Raw genomic sequence first — 7,359 nt, 5'->3', positions numbered from 1 at the left:
TGTATATATATGTATATATATATATATATATACATATATATATATATGTGTATGTGTGTGTGTGTGTAGGTGTGTGTGTGTGTGTGTGTATGGGTGTGTGTCTGCATACACATACACGCACACACACACACGCGCGATATATATGTATGTATATGTGTACATATATATATACCTATATCTAGATCTATCTATCTATTTATATATATATGAGTGTGTATAGAAAGAGAAAGATGAGATGGAGAGAGAGAAACAAACTGTCTGAGAGTTAAATGGATAGCTAGGCTAAATGAATACACTATAATAATAATAATAATAATAATAATAATAATAATAATAATAATAATAATAATAATGATGATGATAATAATATTAATAATAATAATAATAATGATAATAATAATAATAATAATAATAATGATGATGATGATGATGATGATGATGATGATGACGATGGTGGTGGTGGTGGTTGCTGGACACAGCGATATTGATCAAGGCTGTATTGGTGGTAACTGACGATGCGCAATGCTGTGATGCCAAGGTTAAAGTAACTTTCACGGCATTAATGGCGGAGTCAACAACAGTAGCAGAGACAACAACAGTGTCTACATCTTCCACAATACAGGGTTCAGCACTAATAATATTAATGTAGCACAAATATGTCTTACGAAGCAAAAAGGGAAACTATAAATGTATTAGGTTGGCAACTAAGTTCCCACCGTTTTGTTTTAAATTTAATTTTTTAAAAAGGTTTAATAAAAAATAACTAATTCATCAATAATGTATTCACCCTTGTTGTTTACAACTTATTCCCAACGTTCAACAAGATTTTCAATACCTCGTTGGTAAAAATCACCCGATTTCGACTCGAAAAATTTATCCAACCAAGCTCTCAATTCTGCATCAGTATTGAACGAAACTCTGCGCATAGCATTTGAAAGAGATCGAAAGAGATGGACATCCGTTGGTGCCAAAATCAGGAAAGAACGGCGGGTGTGGCAGCACTTCCAACCATGCGTTTGAATGGCTTCCTTGGTCATATTGGCGATATGAGGGAGGGCGTTGTCGTGCAGCAGAAGTCCATGCTGCCGATTAGGTCTTTTCTCTTGAAGAAACCGTGTTGAGCGGTTCCATCTGTTGAACATAGAGTTCCGCATTCACCGTTTGGTTTCGTTCAAGCAATTCGTAATGTACAATCCCTTCCCAGTCCCACATACCTACAACAGCGTTTTACGCGCATAAAGATCTTGTTTCACGCGCGGTGTCGCTTGTTTACCGGGGCTAAGCCATTCCTTACGCTGCTTCATATAGATGTATAGGCACCATTTTTTGGCGCCAGTAACGATTCTGTAAAGAAATCGTTGCTTGTGTCCAAGAGTTGAGCGGTGACAAACAAGCAAACGAGCGGAGATTGTGGCTCGTTGATTTTTGTTGTTGTCACTTAAAGCATGCGGAACCCATGCTCCATACTTCTGAACCTTTCCCATCGAGTGGAGATGCTTGTTTTTATCAGTGTGGGAAAATTCTATTTTCTCTGCCAGTTACCTTGTCATTTGACAAGAATGTTCGTGCAAAAGTTGGTTTAATCGCTCTTCATCGAACTCAACAACTGGATGGTCAGAACGAGGTGCGTCTTTGAGGCCAAAATTTCCATTTTTAAACTTGGCTTACCAATCATGAGTGCTTCTTTCAGCTATGGCACCCTCTCCATGCACAGCATAAATGTCGCGAGCAGCTTTTGCGGCCTCAGAACCTTGATTAAAATTAAAAAGAAGGAGGTGCCGAAAATGTTCGTTTTTCTCAACTTGACATTCCATTTTAATGATCTGAAAATAAACAAAAAGTAACTAAAATTAACTAGACAAAACAAAAACAAAATAGATTCCAAAATGAATCAAAAATAGAATTCTCGAAAAAATATATTCCAAAATTTAAAAACGCAATAAATTAAAAATTATCAAAAAAAACAGCGGGAAGTTATTTGCCAACCAAATACTCGAAATCGTTTTTCATATGGTTAACCTGGAAGCGCGTCCGTCAGGAGAGAGCCAGCCTGGTGTCAAAAATAATCCACTGGCATAAAACATTCTCTTAATACGAACTTGGATGGTCACTTGAACGAAAACTGCCCCAACTCGTGCCCTCGAAGACCACCACCTCCCTAACCACAGAAAGAAAATGTAAGAGGATCAAATGGACCCGAGGAGAATATACAGAAATAATATACGCCTATTACTATGCATTAGGCAGACCATCTGAACAGAAACACACTGAGCACTCTTATCAAATATGGAGAACACGAAATCAAGACAGCAGACTATATTTGGACGAAAGCAAGTTACCAAATTTTGGGAAGGATATCTTCAAAATTTAATGGCTCACAGAGAGTGAAATATCTACGATCAAGCACGCTGCGGAAAATGACCCAAAAATATGGCAGAGAGGAAATGAAGAACGAGACGGAGAGAGCAACTCTCCACAAGTCTCGATTGAAAGACTGTCATTTGACCAGAACACGCAAACGTCTTGAGAAATAAATTGTACTGAACCTGATAAGGATAGCAAGGAAAGCGGTAAAGGAACAATATTTGAGGATTGCACATTTACTGAAGAACGCAGGGAGTCTATGATAGAACTGAAGCAGAAAATCCTAAATAAGCTTGCAGTTGTAAGACACATCAATATGCATGATAAAGAACCACTTCATAAGCTCTCAAATACAATCCAAAATAGAAAACAAATTAAAACTGGAAACAATGCAACAAAGAGAATTATACAAGAACTAAAACCAAATCTCACTGAATGAAATGAAAATATTTACGCAGCTGCGAAGACAATTGAAACGTGTTGCATGCCTCCGAAAGAGCGAAGAAATACAAACCTGAGAAGAATTCCAAACTGGAAAAATAGAATTCAAAAAGGGATTAAAATTATGAGATGTTGAATGAAGTAATCTGTGGAAACGATGTAAAAACCAGAAAAGGAAGAAAGATGAAGTGAAAACATAGATTCTCATCAAGAGAAGAATTGCTTTCAGGAAAAGAAACACTGCAACAAAAAGTCCAAGCAACAGTTCAGAAAATACAAAGATTTGAGAAAAACAAATTTTATAAGCAAAATAAGCTGTTCACATCCAATGCGAAAACATTCTACATTGAAATGGGGAAGGAGAAAATAAGCGTAAAAGACCACCCTACCACTGAAGATGTTGAAAACCTCTGGGAAAATATCTGGAGTGATGAAAAAACTTACAAACAATGAAAATGTGGACTGGATTAGACGTACAGAAGGACGCTACTTAATCTTACCAGAGCAAGCATGGGAAGATATCACAATAGCAGACATGACGATGACACTGATGAAGGCTCATAAGTGAAAATCTCCTGGCTCGATTTACTCCCGAGCGCCCACGAAATGTTAGTCCAGATTTTCAATGAACTTATGAGAGATCCTACGAGAACACCTGATTTATTAGCAAGAAGTATTACTTACCTACTCTCAAAGATTAATGAAACCGAATTTCCACAATACTCCCAGTGGAGAAAACATACAAATTTATGGAATAGAACGGTATTTTCCCCACTGAAGAAAAAGGGTGCCGACGAGGATGATATGGATGCAAAGAACAACTCTTAATCGTATGATCCTTGAGAATTATCATAACAAACGCAGAAATATCAGTTCTGCATGGTTTGATTATAAAAAGTCCTTCGACAGCATACCACATTCCTGGATCTTGAAATCGCTGGATATCTTCAAAATTTCTCCTGCGATTTCAAACGTCCTGAAACACGTCAATGTGAAATACGAATGTCCAGTTATAACATTCCAATGGAGCACTGACCACAATGAATATTAATATCAACTGCGGCATTCAGTTGTGTTGGATCTTGACAGTCATACAAGAACCCCAACAGGAATAAACTTACAAATACCTCAGAATAAATAAGGGTTCTGGCATTCATCATGCAAGTATGAAAGAGAAGATCAGAAAGGGGTGTTATGGGAGAGTTGAAGTTTTAAAATCTAGTTAAATGCACGTAACAATGTGTTAGCTATAATTTCTTTATCAGTTCCTTTTGTTATTTGCATTTTCAGAGTGTTGAACTGGAATATGAGCGAAATAACGATGATTGACAGGGAAATCCCTAATCTGCTGACTTGCAATAAGATGCACCACCCAAAGGCAGACGCAGATCGTCTTTATCTACCCAGAGTTAAAAGAGTTCGGGGCTTGATCCAATTTGAAATCTCCTTAGAATAATCACCACAATTAGACTGGCAAAATAACTTGAAACAGCTAACGACTACGTGCTAAATCTCTTTGAAAACCATGAAAAGCGCAAGAAGCTTTATTCTGCTATGAAGGAGAGCAAACAAATTTCAAGTGATTTTGTGCATAAAACCCAGGTTGAACAGCATCACGGAAGTGGGGAAACTGCAGTTGCAGAGAAAGTGAAATCAATAGCAAACAAAAATGCAAAAAATTGCAAAGAACAATTGGCTGATAGGTGGGAAAAAAAATCTCTGCAAGGCAAATATGTAGCCCGTAGCAAAAAAGCTGATGCAGACCAGAAGAACAGCCATCAGTGGCTATGGACCTCAAGGCTAAAAACAGGAGGTGAAAGCCTTTTCTTGGCTGCCCAAGAACATCTTATTGAGCCGAACAATCAAGCCAATGTGTGGCAAAACGGTGTACAGACGCAAAGTGCCGACACTACAAAGACGGGATAGAAACAGTTGAATAACTAACCTCTGGATGTAAGGTTTTAGCAGTTATAGAGTACAAATTAAGAGATGACAGTGTTGGCCAATATCTATATTGTATAATGTTTCGGTATTATAAAATCGAAACTTCTGACAAATGGAACAAGCACCACCCTGAGGTTGTAACTGATGGAGAACATGCAACCATTCTTTGGGACTTTCCAATATGTACAGACTGTACCATCAAAGCAAATAAAGCAGATATTGTTGTGAAAGACAAAAACAATCAAGTCTGCTTATTGATTGACATGAGAATACCCTGTGACCATAATATCTCTTCAAGAGAATGTGATAAGCTCAGAAAGTATAAAGATGTTGTAATCGAAATGAAAAACATGGGATTATAAAATCCCATGAGATTTTATGATTCAGTGCGACCATGAAATATAGACTTGGAAACCAGACCAGTGTTAACTGAGAAAGAAAGCAAACGATGCTGAATCATAAATATCGCATGCCCAGCTGACAAAAAGTTATGCGATAAGGAAGAAATAAAACTCGATTGACATGACAGGTTAGCTTGGGAGGTTAAGCAGCTGCCGTCTCTAAAACAGGTGGTAATCGTAACAATAATTGTCGGAACCCTGGGTACAGTGAGTAAAAATTTAGAGAAGTACTTGGAAGAAATAGGAGCTGCAATAAGGGAGGAGCATTTGCAGAAAACAGCAATGCTTGAAACCGCTCGAATACTCCGGACGGAGCTCGAAAAAAAGGGGTGTTACTTTAGTTCACTGGTAGTGAACAGCTGACACCGTACTTCATCTCCACCGGTAGAAGCTGTGAAAAGGCAATAATAATAATAATAATAATAATAATAATAATAATAATAATAATAATAAGGATATGAAGATGCATTATGCAACAAGGGACATGCAGCCACAAGAGCAGTTGCTGGGAAACATAGGTGGGAATGGCCATAAAAAGAACACAGAAAAATTGATACTAGGAGCACAAGGCTAACAGTGTAAGAACAGGCGTTGGCCACTAATTGGAGGGTCCACCTTAGGAATGAGCCTCACTATGTATATAAAATATATACATATGAGCATATGCGTCTGATGTCGTACTCATATTTTACATATGAATATAAGTTTGTGGTTTTGTAGTGAATATATGGGAAATTAAAAATGCATTCCCCCCATACACTGACAGGAGAAATGAAAAATGCATACATACGAACATATATATATATATACATTCATTCATTCATAAAGCTATGTGCAAATTTGACTTTAATTTTCAATTCACATACGTTGATGCAGCTCAGTGAACCATGAAATATGAAAATACATCTGATTATTTTTAACAATTACTTCATTGATTTTCATAATTTTGCACGTGTCAAGTTAATCGAGAAGTGATATCGTGTATATAATACTACGATACTAAAATCATAATTCGTTCCACGTTTTGATTAACCTTTGTGGGTCCTGTTGATTAAGATTAAATTAGTTTTCATTCTGTAGCCATGACTAAAACGGCGTGAAAATCTACAGCGGAATCGCACCCAGGTTTCTATTAAGGCAGAATTCTTTAAAAAATATTTTTGACGCCATATGCTGGTATTACATTTAAGGGTTCGAGCCGTGACCGTGCCAAATTTTATGCTATATTTTTTGCAGCTATTGTTCCCACAATCCAGACCCGGCACCGGAAAGGATGTGTGCAAGAATTTCGCGATACATGATTGAGCACGACCAAGAGGCTCCTTATAGTATCTTCGTAGTTACGTGAGAGTTTCATATAGTTTACTCCGTGGATACACTTCCTTATTTCCTAAGCGTATACACACACGCATCTGGTATGCATGTATGTTCGTATGTATATATACATCTTAGATATAAAAGGCAATTTGTCTCTGTCGATCTGTCTATTACCATCTTGCTGTCTATCCAGTGAACTAATCTTGACGACACATTGCATACATGTTAAATTTATATCCAGTTCAATTATAAGCTAACTACAGTTCAATAAAACTCTATAGTGGACGCCCTAGTGGTGTTGGCATGTTGTTTGATAAACAAAAAGTGTGTAAGAACAGTAGTGTGAGAGGAATGCAGTGGATTAGTGAGTGTGGATGATATCAGAATAGGGGAGAACAGCGCTCTGTAAACGAGATATGGAGTAGCAGTGGGGCAGTAACGTTAATACAGCTGTCTTTCAAGGATATACACGCGACGCTGCATACATACTTTTGTAAATACATAGATACACGCTAACACAGATACGCACACACTGCACACACACACACACACACACACACACACATACTCCACACACACATGCAGATATGCATAAGTAACAGTTAAAACGTCGAGGAAGGGAAAGAAATGTGGATGCGAGGAATACATAGGAGAGAGGGGATAGGTGACTTTTCTGCTTTCTATTGCAAAGAAACACTCACACACACATACATAGGTGCACATATATACATATATATGCATACATGCGTACATGCATACATATGTCTACTATACAGCATTTTAAAATTCTGATTACCTGTGTGTACATTTCTAAATGCAGATGTGTTTCAGTGTGTGGGTGAGTGTGTGTGTATGTTTGCGTGTGTGTTTGTGTGTGTGTGTGTGTGTGTGT

The 7,359-nt window shown here is 37.5% G+C and overlaps 1 long non-coding RNA gene across 1 annotated transcript in view; it reads left to right on the top strand.

The window, feature by feature from the left end:
• LOC106867584 (uncharacterized) overlaps positions 1–7,359 on the top strand; it is a 59,636-nt gene that overhangs the window by 52,020 nt on the left and 257 nt on the right. The window lies entirely within an intron of this gene.

Source organism: Octopus bimaculoides, chromosome 6 (assembly GCF_001194135.2).
Source record: "Octopus bimaculoides isolate UCB-OBI-ISO-001 chromosome 6, ASM119413v2, whole genome shotgun sequence".
In the NCBI taxonomy this organism is placed as follows: Eukaryota; Metazoa; Mollusca; class Cephalopoda; order Octopoda; family Octopodidae; genus Octopus; species Octopus bimaculoides.
The sequence above is the reverse complement of the archived record's forward strand: the minus strand, read 5'-3'. Positions and strand labels throughout refer to the sequence as shown.